The sequence below is a fragment of the Harpia harpyja genome, chromosome 12 (assembly GCF_026419915.1).
Source record: "Harpia harpyja isolate bHarHar1 chromosome 12, bHarHar1 primary haplotype, whole genome shotgun sequence".
Taxonomy (NCBI): Eukaryota; Metazoa; Chordata; class Aves; order Accipitriformes; family Accipitridae; genus Harpia; species Harpia harpyja.
The window spans coordinates 37,738,563-37,763,786 of NC_068951.1; the positions used below are offsets into that span (position 1 = coordinate 37,738,563).

The following is a 25,224-nucleotide window of genomic DNA, read 5'->3' on the forward strand; positions in this document are numbered from 1 at the left end:
CAGTATACAAGTCATAAGTTTAGTCAAACTCTAAAGCAATACGATTACAATAAAATTTCTTACAGCTACCAACAATGATCTATGTGTGCTAAGAGTAAAGCTATGCCAACTTGCATTGGAATACCACTTTACTTGACCTACCCATAATTATGCCAGTGACTTAAAGAACATAAAGTTAAAGTGATAACAGAAAAAAAAAAAATGTAACTGCAGACTTTAGAATTTTCCTCAAAATGCGCAAGAGATTGAATTCAGTAAAGCAAACTTGCAAATCCCCAATTCAACAACAAGCAATATGTATCTATTTACTGCTCTGCTCAGGTTCGTTACGTGTAAGTGATGTTATTAAAAACTGTAACAAACATGTAGGATTCAGACTAAAAATCCAGAAAAATGCTTAATATGGTCAAATGACTAAATATTTCTCTGTTTGTGATTAATTCAGCAGTTGTGAAACTAATGGCAACTCTCAGCAAGTGCTTTCATGCAGACTCAGACTTCAACCTCTGATTGTTTTCAGATCTTATGACAAAGGAGTATAATATTTATTTTACTGCTCATTACTTACTATTGCTAATTATACACTATTATTACTATCAAGAACTTTAAGATCTTCCAAAGGAAAACAGAACAAAATGTTAACAAACTATATTAAAAAATCCTGTACATTTAAGTGTTTACACACAGTAAGATATTTTTTACCACAAGGGTTCTGAAAATCTTTTGCAGTTTTGAATAGACATATCCAGGACAAGACAGGAATTCTGGTACCCGTCAATCCAGCACGTCCAGCTTGTAAAGTGAAACAGCACATTCTAACTTCTAAAGTAACCAAACCAACAAAATTCAGTGGTCATTGAACTACATGGTATGCATTAAAATATATACCAAGCATGATCAAAAGAAAATAGAAAGGCTGACACCAATATAATTTAAAATGCAGGGCAAATCAGATTGGCCAAGGATACCTTCTCTGAAAAGTGGTAAAGAAGGAGATTTACATACATTAGACAAAAATGTCTCTTCACTAATGGTCAAATATATCTGTATTAATATCAAATCTTGATCGCAAATCACAGTGTGGGCATTTGTAGTACCTGACAACTGGAATGTCCCTGCCAAAAAAAAAAAAAAAAAAAAAAAAAAAAGGCAATTCATATATATTCTACAGCAATCTTAACCTTATTCTTGAAAATGAAATGGGGAAAAAACACCCAAAAGCCCCCAAAACCCACAACACCAAACCCCCTCCCCAAGAAACCAACCTCTTTAGTTAAATTACTTATCTGCAGAATGATCCATAAAAAGGCCAGGACAATATATTTAATCACAATGACTATTTTAAGTAAATAGTACTTTTAAAAGAATGTCAAGAAGCTATCTATGGATCAGGGTCATCAGCAAAGCTGGAAGCTTAAGCTTAACCCAATTCAAGTGTGCTCTGTTCCTGCCATGGCTATATGACAAAGCTATGTAAGTGAAAAGAGAATCCCAAATGACTTCTGGCAATGTTTTCATCAACAATACTCCAGCAACTAGGGAGCACAGACATCAACAAAACTCTGCATTTAGAATCTAATACTAAGGATTAGGATGCAGCTCACCTATATTCATTTGTAAAGTTCTGGAAGGTGTCTGTAACTATACTTCAGGACACTCAGATAAAGAAATCCGGTACACCAGGTAAACTGTCACTTTTAGTGGATAAGGATTAGAAATGCACTGTGGGAAGAGGGACTTTTGTATTCCTTGGATCTGTAGCTAGAACCTGTATTAATGTAAATGGATTGTCACACTCTACATTCATATGAATGAGTTCTTAAGTAAAATCCAGAGTTGAGTCAAGCTTAGTTATTTGACAGACTGGCTAATAGAAAACATACTGACAATGGAGACTTTTCTACACGTTCATGCCTTTTCCAGTTCAAAGTCTCATCTAAAAGCTCTCTTAAAAGCAATTTATTCAAGCAAAGAGGGGGAAATTGTTGTCAAAGCTTTTACAATGGTAAACATCTGTAGGAACCGAATTCAAGATTTCAAAAGTGGTGCGAGTTTTCAATTCTTTTCAATTCAAAGACAAATCACCCAGACCTACCTTAAATTATCTAATAGTCATCTTTCTCTTTTTTCAGTTCTGAATGTTTTCAGTTCAGAAGGAACTTTTCTTTAAATAAATAAATAATAATCAGAGATCACTTATATTATGTAACCTCCCTGTAATATCTAAGGTTTCTTACACATCACTTAAGAGATGCTTTCTTAAGTTGCCTCATAGTAACATTTCTTTCCCTGTTCCTCCCTTTCACAGCGGGAGGCTGTCAAGCCATCAGAGTTTCAACTCAAAGTCTCTCAATAATCCATAGTCCCTTGCTTCAGGAGGACTCAATGGCACATAAATTTAAAAGGTAACTATTACTGAGCATCTGACGCCAAACATAAACATTCTGTTATGCATTAAGATAGTTAATCTTTGTTTTCCAGGTATTACTGTACAATGTTGTGTTTCAAGAGCTATATAATCTGAGTGTATGCTCACAGTCACAGGATCAGATAATTTACTAGTATAAACTACCACATTTTTACTGCAGTCAATTTACACCTGCTTACGACTGACTGAACAAATATTCATATTAACATTCTTGGCTCAGGATTCTGAAAATGCAACTGGAAGTATAGTGTTTAGCCTGAAGTATTTTGAGGAATGCTCATTTTCAAAAAGCATTTTAACCTTCAATGAAATAAGGACTTAAAACAACAATTTCTGAAAATGATGCTGAATCGTTAATATTATTTCAAAACCTCGAGTTAAGTATCTGTACGTGGTGCTCAGTGTGTAGGTAATTACTCTGAGGTTGACATACAGACATGGACTTCACTATACTGTCAAAATAATTAACTCCAGAGAACTATAATACAATGATAAGTACTCTTGGTACTTCCAAAGCCCAACTTCTTCTCAGGTGGTTTTCAAATGGCAGATTAACTGAGTAAAGTTGGATTTGTTAATTATTTTGCAATACTGTGCATAGTGGTGTATTGGTATTATCTACACTAAGTATATGTGGGTTTTTTAAGCAGGATTTCTAGCAATCAAGTGCTAATCTGCAATACTAAAATGTTATCTCCTACGTTATTTGCGCTCATTATTAGGATGAATTACAACAAATTTGTTGTGTTCTTTCTATTTTTCCAATGTAATGTTACTGAAACATACAGAACTTGGACAAAATAGAATTTAGTTACATACATCATCATTTTGTGTTCAATGTTTCTTAAAGATCTTCATGGGACAATGTGTTCTGAAGTTCAAGCACTCAGAAGATGCTGAAGTATCCACTCTGCACTTAATTATTAATTACTAGAAAATCTGCTGATATTGCAACTATTTTTTTTGTTCCTAAGAGAAATGAAATAATGTTTCTCAGGTACCAAAATTATTACATACTAATATCCTCACTGCTTCTTTCGTGGTCAAGAGCTGTAATACTTTTTTCATAAATAGGCAGGGTTACGTAAATGAATAGTGTACAGATAACAAACAGTTGCAATGGCTAAATGGGAACATGGCAAGGTCAGGTGTTCAAATATATCCCAAGATGACCCAACAATGTTAAACTCTACAGCTGTCCTTCCTAAAGCAAGGGATTGAGTTTATCTTGCACCAGCATAGCACCACCACCAGCTGTAATATAACCCTAACTTGGCAATGGTACTCCTGGTTACATGTCCCTCAAAAGGCAGAGGTGATGCCCTTTGCTCCATTACCTTAGGTCATCATTTCAGAATAAAAACCATACAATTTACTAAAACACAATTGATGGGTATTTTCTGCATTTAATAAATAAATCAGAAGTATAAAACACAAGTTACCTGGAGATTAACAAAAGAATTACTGCTCTTGCATTAGAAAAAACATTAAATTATATAAAAATTTTATTTTCATGAAAAATAAATATATGTATTTGGAAAATACTTCACCTCTAGAATGGCATTAACTGTCTCTTCAAAACAGAATTAATATTCATTGACTGTAAAAGTAAATGTAGATTAAAGTAGCACGGGAAAACTTGCTAGTTCTACAGAGAGTGCTCCTGTTGAGAACAGAAGATTCTCTTTCAAATAACTGTGGGGCTTAGTCTACAATAAATAACAAGTAATGGACAATAAACAGCAGAATGTCATTTGTAACGACAGACTACAGTGAGCCTTTCTTTGCTACTGTCATCAAAACACTTACTGGAAAAAGTCTTAAACAAAAACAAGCAAGCAGTATAAGGAAGGGCACAATTCAGCTGAAATTTTGCCTATTCGAACAGACACTAATGTAGACAGCAGTTTTGCTATTAACAAGACCAAAGGAGTTTAGCCAGGTCTTACAGATTACTATCCCTTCTTGAAGTAATATTGCAGACCCCACCAAGGAGTGGATGGATGGATAAATATAGTCTGAAATATTTTACACTACTAGCGGTGAAATTTGCATGCATCAAAAATAAGAGTCAACTACAGACAAAATAGGTTTATTAGACTAAAAAATAAAATCAGATATATTGCAACACCTATAGTTATCAACAACTTTTTCAAATAGGAAAGAATGAGTTCCCTCTGTATTTCAGAGGAATTTTACTAAATCTTACCAGTTAGTATGAAAATAGGAAATAGTATCTAATCCAAAGGGAAGACAGGCTCTTTATGATAATAGAGAAAAAAATGTAAGTAGAGGGAATGACAGCAGAGAAGGATGTGTGGACATGCACTGGCAAATTGAATTAATTCTCGAACACCCAACTTCAAAACATTTTCTGAAATGCTGTTGCACCAGCTACACAGATGTGACATTTTTTTCTCTCTATTAACTTGACCTTGCAGTGAATCAGAGGTGGAAAATTCTGACTGAATTCTGACCCTAAAGTCAACTGAAAACTCCTAAAAAATTTAAAATGGCCAGAACTTTAGACTGTATCTCCAGTCCTAGGCATCTCTCCATTATTTTTATCCTATAAAAAGGAATGACAGGTGTTTATTGAAATTTTTACTCTATAATCTTTGTTGACTAAGAAATTAAAGTCCTTTTCATTTTTCATTAAATACAATGATATTACCTTTGCAAATACTGTTTATATGCAATACAGGTTTTTTTTCCAGCCATAATTTGGAAGAAGGAGCATATAGTCTCATGTCTATTTGGAACATAAGATTTCGCTCTTCAGTATGTATTTGGGCTATCATAAAATACAAAACAGTTTTCCAGTGAGAACCTTAGGAATTTAATGTATCAGACAAATTAAAAGGACATCTGGTAAACACCTCACCTTAAACAATGTTTAACAGAGGGTAAGAAAATTCAACGTATAAAATTAACATGCTCTTGCTCTAGCTTCCTGGATAGAATTTGAGAGATTTGAAGGAGTCAATACTGTTATCGTTCGAGTGAAATAGTAATGAACATCAAAGATTACGGTGTGGAACAAAAGAACTCTGAGTTGGCAATACGATGTTGGTACAAATATGTGGAAAACCACATGACACTGACATGCTATAACATTTATCTCAACCAATACAGGCAACCAGATAGGACTGAACCTATTTTAGGTAATTAAAAGATAAAGTACTTTGACAACAAAGAGATAAGTTTTACTGTTGCCTAGATGATTCCTAACACGTATCACTCAAAGTTTGTCTAATTATCCATTCATTTCAAATAACATATGTAATGGTGTTGACATACTGATACTGTAAAGAACTCTGTTGAGTAATCTGCACAGTGTACAATAGAGACATACTATTTTGACCTCAAAAAGAAAAAAATAAACACCAAAATGGCATTCTTAGCTTTCAAAACAAAATTTTCTTCATAAAGAATGACTGCCAGATGGGAAAGGTTAAAACTGATAAGATAGTATTTTTAAGCTTCTAAGAATAGACAATAAGCTACTAAGAACTAAAGAGAGAGAGAGGTATGTTATTTAAAAGAAGTGCTACCCTGTTCTTACAGTAAGAATACATTTAGCAATCAGTGCAAAACAAAGCAAGTACTTAATCCTTGCAGGTGTGAATAACCAGCCTGATCCTACACCACTGAAGTGCATAGCAGGCTAGGATTTCTATACCTGTTGTCCTGATTTTGGCTGGGATAGGGTTAATTTTCTTTCTAGTAGCTGGTATAGTGTTATGTTTTGAGTTCAGTATGAGAAGAATGTTGACAACACACTGATGTTTTCAGTTGTTGCCGAGTAGTGTTTAGACTAAGTCAAGGATTTTTCAGCTTCTCATGCCCAGCCAGCAAGAAGGCTGGAGGGGCACAAGAAGCTGGGAGGGGACACAGCCAGGGCAGCTGACACAGACTGGCCAAAGGGGTATTCCATACCATGTGACATCATGCCCAGTATATAAACTGGGGGGAATTGGTCTGGGGGGGATCATTGCTCGGGAACTAACTGGGCATCGGTCGTCGAGTGGTAGAGCAATTCAATTGTTCATCACTTGTTTTGCAATTATTCCAATTCTTTTATTAGTACTGTCATTTTATTATTGTTATTATTATCATTTTCTTGATTTCTATCCTTTTAAACTGTTCTTGTCTCAACCCATGAGTTGTTCCCCCCCCCGATTCTCTCCCCCATCCCACTGAGGGGGGGGGAAGTGAATGAGCGGCTGTGTGGTGCTTAGTGGCTGGCCGGGATTAAACCACAACAACCTGTTGTTCTGTTATGTTACAGTCAATTAAAAGATTCCCAGAGCACAGTTTGAGAGCGTGAGAAAAAGAAAATATGCTTCCCAGAAGAAAATCTCAGTCAAAGTAGCACCTTTCTTCTAAAGACACTTGAAGATCTATTTATGAAGATCTATATTTATTCCTTGTGGCCACTAAAGCCTTAATCAAAGAAATACCCCAAATTTCCACGTATAGTTTATCACCACAGCGTTGAAAAGGAAATAATACACTGATTTGTTTTTTAAGACCACTGTAATTGGAAAAGGAATATTTCAAGTATGTACAGAAGTCTGGCAGTACATCTTTGGTTTTGGTTCATTTTGGGAGACAGTATTATATCCGTGAATCAATTGAAAATAATATTACTCATTAACTACTTGCTACACCATAATGATCATAGTATTGCATACTGCAGAAAAGTACATTATAATGAAGTCTAGATTTTTATCTTGAAGTTTGTATAACAAAGTTTTCAATTGTTTATCTCCACTTGCCATTTAAGACTATTTCATTTTGAATACCTAGAATTATTAGGTATCCCCATAAAATGGTTATATGTATTTTCTGCAGTTACAAATATTTCAATGAACTTTTAACGTACTAAAAGCACCTTTGTACATGAGGTAAGGACAGTCCAATCGTATAAACTAAAACTGACCACAGCAAAATTAAGGACATGCGTATCTTGGGCACTGATAATACTACTTTCTTACATGTTATTTTAGACACTTAAAATACCTTTCTAAGGTTACAGGAATGGGGGATAATATATGGGAGTTAACAGCATACCGATATCCACGAGCAACAAAAATCTGTTGACAGACTATGCAATCATAAATGTAATTATTTAATTATTTATAAACCACGTAAGGGCAAAGCAGAAAGCTCAGAAAGGGATTTCATTTAATGGGCCAAAGTACACAATTTCAGGTTCTGACTTCAACAAAACAATCTCCCTTAAGATAATTCAGCTGTTTTCCCTGGAAAGAAAAACATAACCTTTTTAGAGTACCATAGGTATTACAATATGGGTGAAAGCCTACAAGATGGAATATGAACTGATATGTTTTATCAGTAATACTGTATAAAAAGAGTTTCAGTGAGTATCTGCAAATATTTCAGGCTTATTTTAAAAAACTTTGTCAAATTGCAATTTTCCCACTAGAATTTTATTTTTATTTTATCACTTCACCTTGAAATACAGGAGTGCAAGGAATACTGTCTTTGTGAGAACACACTAAGAAACCTGCTGAAAACTGCTGTTAAGTTTAAGCTTTAAGCGACATTTATTTTAAATTTTACATACAAAGATTTTTAAGGAATTGATTTCAAAATATGTAATGAACCACAGTAAAATTATATTTTAAGTAACAGATTAGATTTATGGATTTATAATTTTAGGACTGTTAAAATATATACTTGGAAAAAAAATTATATGCCATGCTAGTAAAAATAGCTTTTGCTCTTTGTTTTGGAAGATTAACTATGGATAAAATAGTAGAGGAAAGCCACAAGAGATCTGCTTTTAACATTTTAGTTTATTTCTTCTGTGTAGAATGAAGGAAGCAAGTCTTTAGAGGATCTGTAAGCCAGGACAGAAGAAGGAATCATTGCCCAGGATGATGGGGCAGATAAAGCAATGCGCAGCCAAGGGGATAAACCAGATGAAAATGAACTACCCCAGGGCACCTCCACATTGAGGTCATAAGAAACATGCAAAGTTGGTCATGGGATAATTTAACTATTGAAACTGGCTAAATAGTAATCTGGCATTGAAAAGTGTTACCTAAAAAAATCCAAACTTTCAAATTAATTAGTCAGAGGTGAATGGAGTTTCCTCTAATTTTAAATAATATAAATTATTCTTAGATGAACTGAAACTCAGGTACTTGCTGCCATTAACTGAAGTCACACATTTTACAACTTACTCTGAAATCAGTTCTCCAGATTTAACATCATAAATTTAACCAAAATGATCTTAACCCTAAACTATCTTTCATCAATATCATGACTGAATTGTAAATACATTTAAAAGCAGTTATTAATTATCAAGCTTTCCAGTACAGTAAACTAAGACAGGACTTCCAGTACTATCAGCTAATAATATCCTGTCTAATAATATCCCGAAGGTAATATTCTGAAGACCTACTACATCCACTAGCTCTACTGTTATATTAAATCTATGCAGAAATAAAAATACGTAGACACGTTTTTGAAGGGCGTCTTTTAAAGAGCATTAATGAATATAAAAGAAGTATCCAAGTATATATAAAAACTCTGCTTTCTAAACAGAATTTGCAACTGTACCCTCACATATACACAAATAAGTTTTTATCCTGAAAGCAACTGTGCAGCATGAATCACCTACATGGAGTACATTCACAGCTCAGTTATTCAAGCACACAAAGTCTCAGCTGTAGTATTGTTCTCATTGTTAGCCCTCATGTTAAAAAATCCCGCAGCTGGGTAAAACATAACAGTCAAAGGAATTGAAAAAGGATGATGTAATCTATAGCAAGCATTTAACAGTGGGAACATTAAAACTTCCTTTACCAACACAAAAATAAAAGACACTAGATGATAATTCAAAGAAAAATACTGATGGAAGCATAAGAAAAACATACCATCAGTGGAACATACAAATCACTGGCCTGATATTCTCAGACCCGACATTTTGCCTGACATTTCTGAAAACTGAAGCTTCCCTTCCACAGGTGCAGGCATCTCCTTCCTCTCTTCAGTCAAAGTAAGTGGCGGAGATGCCTTGTGAATTGAAGAACTTTTCTGGATAAGTGCAGTCAGTCTCTGCAATTAGAACCACAACAGTCTCTAGTTGAGAACAATTTACTGAATAAAGCTTAGTTTTTGCAAATTACATACGCAAGATGCTGAACAGCCACCAGTCTCAATCAGATCAATGGACTGAAGAGTCATCAGCGTTTTTTAGGAAGTACTCCATAACAATTAGAGCATCATTATCAATATTGGAAAGACAATGTTGAAAGGTATTATTAGAAGCTGCAACATATATTGCCTTCAATACACTCCTTTTAGAAGTGACTTCTCCTACAGGGTCTGATACAAAGCTCAGTAACAAGGAAGGTAGCACCTGCAACAGAAGTAGGCAAGTTTGCTGTACACTGCCTGAATAGATCTGAGCTCTAATTACCTATTTGTGCTTCTGGACATCTAATTGATCTCACAGTCAAATCACCAGGGGCACGAGTACTGCAAATTAGCACCCACATCCAGTCAGAGATACAATGCATGGGCACAATTACAGTTACAACAAGAAAGGTAATTCAGCTGCAAAAGTGCTCCCTCAAGCCTTAAATCATGCTGGATATTGCTTGGTAAATCCTACTAACGTTCACTAGAAGCTCGAAATACACAATCCTTTCCCTCACTGAAATTGAGGACCATAGACTCTTTCTTCTACCTTAATTAAGAGTGGATATATGAAAAACACCCATCAAGTTCTAGCTAAAGGGAAATCCATGTTTTTCATATTTGGAACAGAAACAAGCTCACATCAAAATCTAGTCCAGTACACATTAGTGCCTTAGGTATGTACGTGGATGTTTTATAGATATTTATTTAAACATTCAGTTTCTTTTATTCCCTGTGCTTTATTCCATTCCTTTTTTTGCAGGCTAAGGATTTCAACATGAGTTTAAATTCAGCCTCACAAATAACAGTTACAACACATGTTTGAGTTTGAGGCAATTTCTATTATAATAATTACTAAAATATTAAACCACTCCAGTTTTGAAACTATAAACATTTTCACTAAGCTAAAACCAGCAAACTTGTAATGATATCTGTGTCATGAGGACATCTTTTGGCCACCCCATTTACCTTGGCTATTAGGTGCTCAAATCCATATTGTAAGATAAATGATCTAATTCTTTAACTTGTTTTAATTAATCAGATAAAGCATTATTGTAATTTCCACTAAAAGTAAGAAAAACCCCAAACTTCAAAGACCACGTAGAAGTCCTATCTTTGTGATTGCCTGATGCATAAGCATACTAAGAGTCAGCTATAGTATTGTAATAGCCCACTCTTACTGTTCCTTATCATATTGAAACTTTCATGAAAAGTAATTGGTGTAAGAAATAGATAAACAGAAAACAGACCCGTTTATGAACTAAGTAAAAAAAATATTTAAAAAACCCTAAAATACCCTTTAACGTAAGGAAGCAGAATGAAGAGAAGACTAAGCATGACTGAAGAAAGAGCACAATAACTTTGTTTTGGACTTACACTAACCACAGTTCATCTGATTCAATAACAATCTGGTGCAGCAGTAACAGACTATGGTGTTGAGCAGCACAGCTTGACAATATTAAAATAAGTATCGTTATTATGAATTCTGCTAATCCCATTTTCCATGACAGCTAAGAAACAGGCAACACATTAAAATGAAAGGGATATATTTTAGCCAAAATAATGTGCATCCAGATTATCCACATAATCAAACCTGCACTACTATTAAAGCAACAAAACACCTAGGGCATGGTAGTGCTTAGATTTTTCTCCAGGGAGCAAGTACGAAATTCTCACCAGGACCCAAAAAACCATAAGCATTCCATTAAAATGTAATTATGCCATAAATCATTTTAATGCCTAAAAAATTCCATGGGATGGTACACAAAAATACATCTATGTATATTTATAAATATACATGTAAGGATATACATTTCTTTCACTAGCTTTTTAAAATAACTTACTTATAACTCATCAAACTAGATTTTTTTTTTAAAGCAACATGTTCTGAACAGTGTTCATCAAGAGTTTATCTTTGCTTTGGACACTGCATCATTCAGAAACTAATACAGGCTCTTTTTGGATAAACTGTATTTTCATCAGAGGCCAACAAACAGTTACCTGCACATAACGCATACTCATTTCGAGTTCTAAAACAAATTACATACTATAATTTTGGTGTACTGTTGGTGTAAGTACATGTTTTCAGCAACACAAAACAAGGTTCAAAAATTCATAAATGATGAACAACTGATGTCACTCATAAGAAAGTGGCAGTTTTAATAACATTTATGAAAGGCTTGGCAGAGGAAAATATATGAAAAAGACTGCAAAAGGAAAAAACATTTTTGTAGGAATTATTCTGCCCATAAGGGAGAGAGCCAGGCCAGCAGACAACTGTTAACATTACAGAACAGCAGTTTGTCTTCATCTTGGAAAGGTGTTCTGAAGAGTTTCTAGAAAGCTCGAAGTGCCTCTGAACCGGACTTCAAGTCCTATGGAATTTTTGAATGTGTTCCTAAACCACTTTTTCCGCTCTGTCTTCTCAACCAGTTGTCAAACATCACCATCAATTCCATTTTTGACAGGTACATACTATACCTAGCTTCAATGAGTCTTCCCCCCCCCATCTGACTGATCTTACCTTCAGGGAAATGCTTGGTTCATTTTGTCAAAGGACAGAGCGATTAAAAAACATGCCTTCAATTGTACATGTTTTAAAAAGTCTCCTAGTAATTAAGTTTGCGCAGCCTAATGGCCAATGAATGCAAAAGATATCTCCCTGTAAATCTACTGAAGCCACCCTAAATAGGAGATCGGGCATTTCTATCACCCACAGGAATGTTCCCAGTCTACGAAGAATTCCATTTGAACACCATCCACTACCTCGAGAAAATGTACAGGGGGTTGTTTAGCCGTAGACCACCTACCATAATTTTAGTCTTCAAACAATTCAGGCTGCAGGGGGAATCAAGTAGTTTTGTCCCCCAGGACTTCATAAAGCATTTCTAAAGGGCTTCCTGGGGATGAGATTATTTTTAACAAGGACTGTTCCCTCAAAGGACTTAATAAAACAACACATTTTGATCCTGTGGGGTGAAAATCAGAGCAGTTTTTCAGTCCTCTAAACTGTCTTTGCCTCTGTCTTACTGGTATACTGAATCAAAAGTTTTTATGTGGAGACTGCTTGAGATCCAGCATCAAATTCAGGACTTGACACAGCAGTCATGGGAGAAGATTGTGTAAAATGAACACACTAGGGCATCACAGATCATCAAAACAGACTAATCGGGTCAAATAATGGACAAGTGGCAAATCGATTAAAGATCATCTCTTTGATAGATGTGGGTATCCTACTGATACCTCACTTGAGTCTTCTCAAAACAAGACAGTCACAGCAAGAAAGAATTTTGAGAAATCCACTTGTCAGTCAACTTCATGTTTGTGTCCTTTTCCCCATATCCTGAATTTCTCCTACCATTCCTGTGTTACCCTAGTATTAATGTCATTCTACCCTTGCAGTGTTAACATGGTAAGGCTTAACTAATCTCCACTTTCATTTAAACTATTTTTCTTTCTAGACTTCAAATGTTTAAAAGTTTTAAGATATTGGAGGGGAGTAGTTTACTGGGATTAAAATTGCTAAATTATATTTGAGCACAACACTGCTGTTATTATTATGTTCTAGTACAGTTCTTTTCCAAAAAATAGAAAAGGGAGGAATCAAGAGATTAAATTAGTACATCAATTTTCTTCTTCTTCCAAAGCCATAATGTCTCTACATTCATGCAGCAAATAAACTAAAAGGAGTGCAAAAGAAAAGCAGCATATTCCAATGGATGAAAAAGAATGAATCCAGGAATTGGTGTCTCTTGACTAACTTTATGGTCAGGAAGGACAAATCACTTTATCCCTGCACATTTCTCTGCACAACTCATGAAACGGGAACAGTAAAATCCCTTTGTTCTGTTCAGGAATTCCAAATTTCAATATTTGTTCTTTAGACATGTGACAGCCAATAATTAAGCATTGTTCTAACTTGTCAGAACAATTATATTAAAAAGTCAATAATTGTCCAGAATAGCTTTTTTTTTTTTTAAACTTGCAAGGCTTCCTAGATAAACTGTGTATGCAATACACATCAATTTGCTGCTCAGATTATCTCAGCCATTTAAAGTTTTTTTTAAAGAAACTAAGAAACAATAATTATAACAATTTAATACTTATTATACAATTTAAATACTTTCCATTGTGTTGATATTGCATTAGATGGACATGTTGAATCAGCTGAAGTCACTTCTTCCTTTGTGCCAATTACAATAGGTGTCACAGAAGCTTTCCCCTATTTTAATACCAGATCAAGGTCAATTTAAATGGCTACATACTACCAACACACACAGCATCTTGTTCTTTATCCTCAGAAAGATTGAAGTCCGTTAAACTATTGATCAAAAGTGAAGACCAAGAAATGAAATGTATGACATAGTTGATAATAAGTCAATTCAAATAATAAAATAATTCCGTAATAGATGATTCAAAAAAAGCTGAGTTCTCATTAAAATGGAAAAACATATTATACTTCTACCAAAATCATATTTTATTCCCACGTCTCATTTCGTTGATTAATGTTTTGGGTCAGAATTTAAACATGGCAAAGGAAAAGACTATGCAGAAACTCTTCAGGCCTGATTTCTTATATTTAGCCCAGTATTTTGCTTCCCCTCCTATCACAAAGACGTGTTTTCCAAAATTGTTACAGACAGCCAGCTCTTATCAGCTGGACTATTAGAGAGAACATTATAAGGTATACTCTGGGGCTTTGTGTCACAGCTCCCGGGTTCTTTTAGGCCATCCTGTCCTAGATCACTTATATTATTTTTCTTCCTTTATATCAGTGTCAACAAAAAACCGGCTGTCAGGCTGAATTTATTCTGAAATTTTTTACCTGCTCACAGAATCCTAGAATAGTTTACATTGGAAAGGAACTCTGGAAGTCACCCAGTCCAACCTCCCCGCCCAAAGCAGCATCAGTTAAATCAAGTTGCTCAGGACCACATCCAGCTGCATTTTGGATATCTTCTCTGGGCAACAATCTCTCTGGGCAAACTGTTCCAGTGTCTGGCCCCCCAAACAGTAAATATACTATTCACAGTACTCATACATTCAAAACACAATAAATCCAAAGAAAAGGCACTATAAAAATTAAAGCTAGGATTTTTCTCATTTTAAGGTGAGACAAGACGTTAAAATGTCTTTTCAAAAACCGATCCACAGTGAGGTGTGCATACTATGATACAAACATCTTACTAAATCACAGTACTTTTATACAAGTTTCAGTTGCCCATTTGTGCTCTAATACAACCATCAGGGAACAGCTTTTGTAACAGCTTCTATGAATGGCAACTCCTTTCTTTGTTCAGAGGATAATAGGTTTTTTTGGTTTGTTTTTTTTTTATTCTATGAAGTTGAAGGAGAAACTGAGACAAAGAAAAGTATTTTAATAAATGTAAGTCCTGCAGAAACAAATCATAAAGAACCTGACCCAGAAAAGATATTAAAATTCAAGAGTGATCTCTGCTATGATCACAGAGATTTTAACTTAGAAATTAGTATAGATTTGCATAGCTAAAAATTACTTTATTAAGATTTATGTTACAATTTGTAAATTTCTTGCAGTATTTCTACATATGCTTTAGGATTTGTAAATCTATTATAGGATTTGCAATTCAACTTTTCATCTTACAAAGCGAATGAGAGATGTAACTGAATCCTATCTTAAAAAAGCACCGATTCCCAAATCAGGGTTTCAGAGTTCAGAATTACAGGTCCATTGTATACATCAGAGGATAAATCCAGACTCTAGAAACACAGATGTGTTTCATCTAACAAGACAAAATTTCCAGAAACTCAAAACACAAAACTGAAGCTGTAATTTCTAGAAAACATTGTTGACCAGCTTAGGACTACTGCTCCTGCCTAAGTGTTTTAAGCGTGCTTCTTTTCTATGCTTTGATACGTTGTACTAAGAAATAAATTATTTAAAAAGCATGAGTAATGCCTAACAGTTATGAAACCTACTTAAAATCCATGGATATTTTCCTCATTTGCATTCTGTATTGGGATTTTTTTTTTCTTTTTAGACAGCGGTCAAGCTGCACGTCTAGGTGTCCTCCAGTATCCTGAAGCTCACAATGTAATGCTTTCACTTAAAAAATAGAATGCTAATATCAAAAAAGTGGTAAGAGCTTTGAAGGACCTAAGGCTTACAAACCTAATATGACTACAAAGTAAAATTAACCAAACACAGTAGTAGTCATTTGATACTTAGATTTTTGGTATTACTGAATTTCTCACCTCCCCCCCCCCCCCCCCCCGCCTTTTTAAAAAAAAAACCCAAAAACAGAAACACTTTTATGAAATTATCTATATAACCTTTATACAACTCTTCTTACACCTGAGTCACCTAATTTTAACTCAAGAAATACTCCACTCATGTTATCTTCGCAAAGCCTATATTCTCTCTTTCTGGGGAACTTTTAAAACATTCCTCAAGGTAGTCCATGACAGGTGATGTACCTATTTTTTCAATGGATTAGCAGCACATAATACCACAGCCCAGAGAAAGTCGTATCTAATACAGGGATTCTGAAAGGGAGCAAAGGTAACCGACAACGGAATTAATTCTTAGTTTTACCTCACCTTTACATTTCATTTACTACTATGAAAGGCAAAATGGATTTTATACTATGCAAAAATTACTACTGCACAAGTTTTAACTGCTAAATGCTTGGCAATGTGTGGTTCAGTTCTCTCAGAGTATGCAAAATACTGCTGAAAATCCCTTGCAGTCCTGGATTAAACTAGGCTTGGCAGAAATCATACAGTGGACTAGCTGAAAGACTGCCGATGGTTGGAAAGCAAGAAGGAAAAAAAAAAAAAAAAAAAACCAAACCAAAAAAACCCTAGGCATTTTAACACGAGTAGGCCAGCTGTTCTAAAATTAGTCTCTTGTTATAAGCATTATACCAGAAAGGAATAGATTGTCACCACGTGTCAGTTTTAGCTGACATCTGCTGTAAGAAAAAAATTTACCTCCCAAGTAGACAGCACAAGCATTTGTTCACTACATATTTTGTAAAGGGTGGTCCCTGTAGCACAATATTTTAAATAAATATGCAAATCATTATATCACTGTTCTAAAAGATCTATGACTTCAACGAGGTTTTAAATAACCCAAGAGGCTTCACTCTTTTTTTTTTTTTCACTAACACAATAGTTAGTCACCTGTCAGCTATGTAAAATTAGCATATAAGAGGTACTGGAAGTTACACACATTTTGTGCATATACTTGTCCTAATTGAAATTGAAACAGTTATCAAAGTTTCAAAGGTTTATTCAAATCATTCTCAAAGCCTAGTTTTGCACATCAAAAACATGTCAGATAACAAAAGCATCTGGCGACAAACTGATTGTTTCTCATTCTGGCATTGTACCCATCACGCAGCAAATATTGACTGGCATCACTGCATACAGGACTACTCCAAAAGCACTGAAGAAAGAAGCTTTGTAAGCTGTGACTGCCTCCTTGTTACAGAAATTCTCCCGCATCTATGAAATTCTCTTTTATTGTACAGCTGGCCCTTGGCCATCTCTACCTCCAAATACTTCTTCCAGTACTATCCCTTTCCGAAAATGAAGCTCCATGCTTTCACAGAACAAACATCAGAGCATTTCAAGTTGTTTTAGTAGATGAGAGAACAGCGTTGCATGGAAACTGATGCAGTCTCTTACAGCAAGGAATCTTGCAACTTTGTACCAGCAACAGTACATGAATCTAATGTCCCTTAATAGAAAGGAGTCACTATGTCGAGTCATATTGAGTGTACGTAGGCAATACGTCTACAGTGGTTCATAACATCACACCTAAAGACCATCCAGTGGAGGTTAATCAGGCAGATGAAGCTCCTCTTATCCACGGAACACCACCGGACACGATGCCTCGCTTCTTCCCTGCTCCAAATGCATTTTGTAAGGACACATTCTGCCATATCTAAGAAACCTCATCTACCACTACCCTTCAGCATCCAAACTACAGTAACAAGCGTAGCTTGTGATACTGAGAAGCATGACAGAGGGAACAAATAGCATAAGAGAGCACTAGTTAGAGGAAGATGTAAATTCACCCATCAGGGCAAGCTCTGGTGGGCTGGGAACGCCGAGTGATGAGGGAGATCACGGATGTCATTGTGAGGCCATAAAAATCTTAGAAAGTTCATGGTGATGGGAAGAAGTTCACGCGGACATGATGAAAGCAAATATCACTCCTATCTATCACCTTCAAGAAGGAGAACCTGGGATCAGCCAGCCATACATTAGTCCCTGGGAAGGTGATGGAGCAAATAATCTTGGAAATAATTTCAAAAAATATGAAGGACAAGAAGGTCATTGGGAGTGGTATGAATAGATTTACAAACGGGAAATCACGTTTGAGCAGCCTGATAGCCCTCTACAATGAGATGACTGACAAGTTTGAAGAAAATACAAAACCGTGAAGAGTGGCTGATAGACCAATAGCTGTGCTACCATTCAGAGGGACCTCAACAACCTGGAGGAGTGGGCTGCCAGAATCTCATGAAGTTCAACAAAGGGAAAGGCAACGTCCTGTACAGGGGAGGAACAAGCCTACGCACTGGTACCTGTTGGGGGATGATTGACTGGAACGCAGCTTGGCAGAAAAGGACCTGCAGGTCCTGGCGGACAACAAGTTGAGCATGAGCCAGCAACGTGCCCTGGCAGCAAGGGTGGCCAGCAGCATCCTGGGCTGCATTAGGAATAGCACTGTCAGCGAGGAAAGGGAGGAGATTCTTCCCCTCCACTCAGCGCTGGTGAAATGACAGCTGGAGTGCTGGGCCCCCCCGTACAGAAAAAACGCGGACATCGCGGAGCGAGTGCAGCAAAGGGCCATGAAGATGACTAAGGGATTGGAGCATCTGACATACGAGAAGAGGCCGAGAGACGTGGGATTGTTTATCCTTGAGCAGAGAAGACTTGTGGAGATCTTACCAATGTGTAGAAATATGCGGTGGGAGTGTAGAAGAAGATGGAGCCAGTTTCTCCTCGAGTGGTATTCAGGGGATGGAGGAGGAAACTGAAATACAGGGAATTCCCCTGAAGCATAAGGAAAGCTATTTTATGGTGAGGATGGTCAAGCACTGGAAGCGGTGGCCTAGAAAGGTTTTGGAGTGTACTTGGAGATGCTTGAAAGCCAGCTGGGCAATGTCCTGGGCAACCTGCTCTAGTTGACTCAGCTTTGAGCTGGCGGATTGTCTGTGAACAATTTCCACATGTCCCTTCCAAGCTCAACTATTCTGCGATTCTTTTCTCCTGTGCTAAGGGCTGTGACCCCTTCACTGACATCAGTATCAGAGTCATCCCAGACACTCCATGGTACACCATGCTCTGAAAGAACGTGCACTGTCACTGAAATCACACCTCCAATACGTTTAGACAGTTTTGACCACATCTGATGTACACGTAACATTTACCCTGTTTTCTCATAAGCTTCCTTCACCACTCATGTGCTCTTTAGCCAAGCAACTAAACCATCCCAACAGCTTCTCCTCTCTCTTCCCCACCCCCCCCCCCGCCCTTCTCAGTCCCCCTAGGTAGAGCATTCTTCTGTCTCTGAAGGGAAGGAAAACAGTGCAAGTTGGAAAAAACCTCTGAAAAGTACAAGCAAAATACTTCTGAAAATTGGCCAAACCCAAACTGTGATGAATTACTTACGTCTTTTAGTGTTCTGCAGAACAGTACTATATAATATGATAGTACACATTTATGTAACGAAAAAGTATTTTCCACATCTCCATTTTAAGATGATTAGGTTTTCTTCTGGGGGAGTTTCTACCTGTCTGAAAGTAGGAAGAGGTACTATTATCTTTTTTATGCAGCTGCTGAATATGGTAAGCAGTGGGCTGGAACAGAGATCAAGTCGAATTAAATATGGTTTGGTTTATTCTGGCTTGCAGTATTCGAACTGCACTAGAAAAAATTCAATTATAAAACCAATTACATCTTTAATTGCTTAAACAATCAGCCAGCTGACTTTATGGTGCTCTTGATACTATGCAGGTGCACTTGCAGGTGTTAACTCTGCAATATGTAAGAGTTACATCGTAGTATCCCAACTTGTGCACAGGAGTTCTAAGAGGATAAAATACCATTGTATTACATACACATACACAAATATATGGGAAAGTTAACCAAGCGTCATTAGCAAATACAATTCCTTTAGTTATACGTATATAGCTACTATCTGCTTTATCTTCCTGTGAGGGGTACCTAAACTGCTTTACAATCATGCTGGTTCTGACATTTTTCCCTTTAGCTTCTACATGGCCAAAATTTTTGGTTGAATCTGACCAGAATTTGTACTTTGAGACAGCTGTATTTCTGGCAATTAAAGCAGCATTAATAACCAGTACCACCTACTAGAAATGCCTGCCTTTTACTCTGAGGTGTCATCTTAGCAGTACGCTCGAGGAAAACACAGTCATCTCCAAAGCAGGTATTTGCTTTGGATACACAAAATAAATTAGGAAAAAGGCACAACTAATAGTGAATTGGGCCCACTGTGTTTAAAATGTTCAATCACTTAACCCTTTTGCCTGTTCCCTATATTTCATCAACTTTTAAATACAAGGGAAAAGTTCAATTTTTTTAAAATTTAAAAATGAAATTAATGACTTTTTAAAATCCGCTTTCTGTGTATAAAACTAAACACTAAAGTCAGCCTAAATTCACAAACATATTCTGCCTCCCAGCATTTCTTTTAAATGAATTTAATTCTTCATTGAAAAATTAACAGCCAGTGTTAAATCTAAGCTGCCTGAACAGTCATATTAAGAGAGAATCTTTTAAATTTTGACAAGTATCATTTTTCAGAATGTATATCACCTGAAATGAAAGATGGTGATAAACAGACTCAACTATCAGAAACACAGGAAAAATAGGCCTACGACACTGAGGTGGTTTTACTGTAATACTATAACCAGAGTTTTGGAGCCTTCAGAAAGAAGTCCCCTCAAAAGGTAACCACCTACTGTTCTAAGCCCTTTCTGGATGCCCAAACACCAGCAATACCACTGTTGCTTGCTTGCAGTGGGGAGGTGTAATCACCAATTTGATATCGGTCTAAGCAAGTGTTTCAGTTGCAGTGAACAAAGAAATTTGTTTACAGGCTGCAGTTAGCAGAAACCTGAAAGTGACTGTATTGGTTTGCTATTTTTACGCATGTTTTTGCTATAAACTCAGATTTCGTGTACAAATACTGCTCAACTTTCCTGCCTATGTGCTAGACTGCTGGATGAAAAAATCTCAAGTAACATTAGCTTAACTGGGTTCTGAAAGGCAACAACCCCCACCTGAAACACAAAGAAGCCACTGGAAAAGGCTGTGAAAGATACAGAATTAGAAGAAACCACAGTAATGCGCAGAGAAGGGCGTTCAGGAGCAAATGACTGGCAACAGAGCAAGTGGTCCATAAAATTGGCCTCTAGCTGACAGTCAGTTCGGAGCTTAGCTGGTTCTTTAAATGGATCATTATATACTGCTACGTGAGCAAACGTGCAACAGAGTCCTCACAAAACTTCCTGATGCTATAAAAGCAGCCCCCTGTCCTGGATTCTCAGCCCATGCAAGGACAAATGATTTCAACTGGACTCTGCAGGCACCGATGCTTTTGTAGTAGCAGATTCCAATATACCAGCTAGCCTTACTGCCATACAGTAAATATGTTGCTGTTTGCTGTTTCGTGAGCACATAATAAATTAGCACATAACAAATTAGCTCACTCGCACAAATTACCTTGAGCTGAAATATCATGTCAGTAAAGCTATGGCAGGAATATTTTCAATTATGATTGCACAAAAGATTTAAATATGCTAAACTCACTTGTGAGTTGAGTAGCTTCAAAAATTTAATCTGGACACCATTTAAAATGCTATTTTTGCTGGATGAGAGACATTTTCACTGGAAAATGTTCTGTAGGCACTCAAGCCTGTTTAGTAGTTTGAAACTGTCTGAAATGTCAAAAACACTGAGGAGTCCCCTCCAACTTCTAAGGTGTCAGGAAGTATTTAGGCAATACGTTTTCCACTGAACTAACTCTGCAGCATAGGAAGAGATTTGTTTTTCAAATAATTTGGTGCTTACCACTTGTACATTCCACTACTCTTTTAAATTCACTTTTTTTTGTAATTTTCTGTTTGAAATTGAGAAGTTTTGACCACATGGTTCAGTATGGCATTTGCAAGAGCCAAAGGATACAAGCGTTGCTAGCAAGCTATTGCAGTACCATTGGTACTACCATTGGTAGTAATTTCTCCCCTCCTCTTCTAATACTCTAATTGATAAAATCACTGCATTTTCAATTCAAATTTGTTTCCTCCAAAATAAAATTATAGGCAGCTTAATAGAAGATAAAATGATATCTTATATACCACACAGAGATCCATACGCTCAAGCTTGTAAGCCTAAAATACCTTGATGTCCAACTGATTTTCTCAGTTTTAAATACATGCAACACCAATTGAAAGCCAGACAGGAGGAAAAACTAAAAACCACAAAACCCAAAAAACTCAGAGCATGTAATTTGGTACTTAAATACAAATTTAGTTGCTTCATAGTATCCTGCGAAATCTGAAGAGGCAGATCATGGATTCAGATACCTTTTGAACCCTTAGTGTTATTGAAAAACTGCTGAAATTATTACTTACTGTGGTCACTATTCCAAAGCCAGTATTTTCCAAAGATTTACCTCTCTATTACATTAGCATAGATTTTTTTTCATACAGAAAATAACACAGTATATCAGATAGAGCGGTGCAGTTGGTAATGATAAGGTGTGTGTGGGGTTGTTTATGGCAACCACTAAAATTATGTCATAAGTAAAAAAAAAAAAAAAAAAAAAAAGATCAAGAGTATATGTAAACATATATACACACACCCCTAAATTAAAACATGGCACTGTAAGCTTTTCTTTCTCCCCAGCTTCAGTCTGCCCTTAAGAAAAGAAAACAAAAAACCCATCAGCCTGAATGTAGACAGTAATTTTACACCAAGTTATCCTTGCATTTCATTTATCTGATGCTATTAGCAGAAAGTAAACACAAATTTTGAAGAAAAAAAAAAAAATTCCCAGGATCATTTCCACAGCTGCCAAGGCAAGCATAGAAAAAACTATCTTTGTAAGTGTGTTTTGTTCTTTAACAGAACAGACAAACCTGAGCTCAGGACATCTTGTAAAAAGTCATGATGATTTATAACAAAACATTTCAGAACATATGTTGCATACGCATGGTTAAAACTGTTACACAACATTCTATTTTCTAGTTAACTTCTGCTCAGCTGGTTGCTTCATAGGAGTAAAATATCATGAAGTAAAGGACAGTAAGGACAAACTCAGATATGAGGCAGAAAGCACATAAACATACAGAATCACAGGGCTGACTAAAGATAAAGTAGGCATACATTTCCATCACAGCATATACATATTTAGCCATATTCCAAGTAGTAGCAGTAGTTCCTTGTGTTCACAGAAGAAGAACTGGCTAAGCTTAATTAAAGAATGACACATGACTAAAGAGGTAAAAGCCATGGGCTTTTTATGATGCGTATTTGGTGTTCTTTAACTTTTGCTGTAAGTTATCAAAACATGGGGAACCCAATGTGGTGGGTTAACCTTGGCCAGCCTTCAGACACCTACTCAAGCCACGCTCTCACTCCCCCTACTGAACAGGATAGGGAGAGAAAATAAGATGGAAAAGCTCATAGGTCAAGATAAAGACAGGGGGAACACTTATCAATTACCATCATGGGCAAAACAGTGTCAACTATTGTCAATTAAACCAGATTTGGATAGTGAGAAACAAACCCCAAAAGATTATAACAGCATCTTCACCCTGCTTTCTTCCAGGCTCAGTTTCACTCCCCTGCCTGCCCAGCATTCTTGTCCTTTCTAAAATGCTTTCAGAGGCACCACCAACCTCACTGATGTGCTCAGCTGTGGCCTGCAGCGGATCAACACCTCACCAACTCCTTGTCTTCCTTGTCCCTTCCTCTGAAATCAAATCATATTAGCAATGTTTGAGGAATGGTCATGTCAATTCCTCTGCCTGAATAACGTTCACTATTCACAGTTCTAGGGACACCGTGCATTTCCCCTGTGTTACTGATTTTTCACCCAATCTCTGTAATATGGCTCACATGACTAGCTGTTAACAATGACCTGAAGCATGGACTACTTCCAAATATACCGCTTTGCCTTACTGTTATAACCTCTGCATAACAATTCTCTAAAACAACATTACACTTGAAACTCCAGCTGATAGCATAAGATTATATTTTACAGCTGTTATATTTCAGCATTTTTAAGCATACAGTATTTTCTATGATGCTGTCTGAATTCTTCATGAAATAATTTCTATTCTACCACTGCACAGATAGGGATTCTATTATGAGGTACCTTATCTTGGCGGCAGGGTTCTTAATGCTTATCACAATGCCACTTTTCTATTTACATACTAGGATTGACAAATAGGTTCTATCCATATTTTTGTTTACTGAGCCATTTCCTGTGTGAAAACAAATTTGATTTAAAATGGCTCTGAAGTCTAGGAATGGAGAAATCTAATATGTGTCTGCTGTACAAAGGTAGGTGAAAGGAATTGCAGCATTCAAAAAGTCAAAATGGAGAAAAAAAAAAAGTAGATGGGGGAAGTCACTCAAGTTTTATGCTATTATTCTAAACTTTATTTTCAGGATAATTTTTGCCACATAAGTCTCTTATCTCCCTCTCAAGCTTCTTAATCCCATATGTTTAACTCGTTGAGTCCCACCCACTGGATCTGTTTCATTTCAAAAGCAGGAAGAGAGAAGAAAGATTTCTAAAAATGGACAATACTAGTCTTTGGCAATCAGAACCAAGAACACAGAACTGATGCTCACAAAGGCTCATATGATTGTTTCAGGAGTCATATGACATAGGATTAAGAGAGTCTTAGGAACAGAAGAATTAAATTATGAAACAAAGCTGCAGGAACTTTTACATAAGTGCTGTTCACTTCCCTTTCCACATCATTACTTCTTTCCCTCTATTAAACAGAGATCAAAAAAATCATTCCGCTCACAGGTAGGAGGCATCTCACACCCATCCTCAAGCTATTTCTGTACATTCTATAATAATTCATATGCAGAAGCGCAGCATTTAATCTTCACGAAACAGAAAATTTGAGGTAAAACCTCAGGAGAACTCCAAAGTTCTCTCTGAAGCGTTAACATAAACCCCATTTGAAAATGTTGTCTATTTTGAGAAGAGATCTGTAAATGGTGGTATCTCCTGAAGACTTTTTCCCTAGGAAAAAACCTGGAGCAGTCCAATACTCTGACGCCACAGAGAAATTTGTTTTCAGACTAAAAGAATGTGAGAAACAGTGGCATGAAAATACAAGTTTCCTACCTTTCATTCACCTAGTACAAGATTAACTTTGGATCACTCATCTTACTAGGAATTTCCTAGTAAAAGGGAGAACGGTGGTAGGAGCAGTCCCCGAGATTGCAATAGTAACAGTTCTTTTGGCAATGCGTGAAGTGCAGATGGTATCAAAGATATGCCAATAACTTAAGCAGGAGCTTCCAATAAAATCTCTCGTAGTGCACGTTATACTCTGTGAATCAAAGTG

The 25,224-nt window shown here is 36.4% G+C and overlaps 1 protein-coding gene across 1 annotated transcript in view; it reads right to left on the reverse strand.

Moving 5' to 3' along the window:
- Positions 1–25,224, reverse strand: part of NAALADL2 (N-acetylated alpha-linked acidic dipeptidase like 2) — a 507,372-nt gene that overhangs the window by 169,654 nt on the left and 312,494 nt on the right. The gene's annotated exons all lie outside the window — the stretch shown is intronic.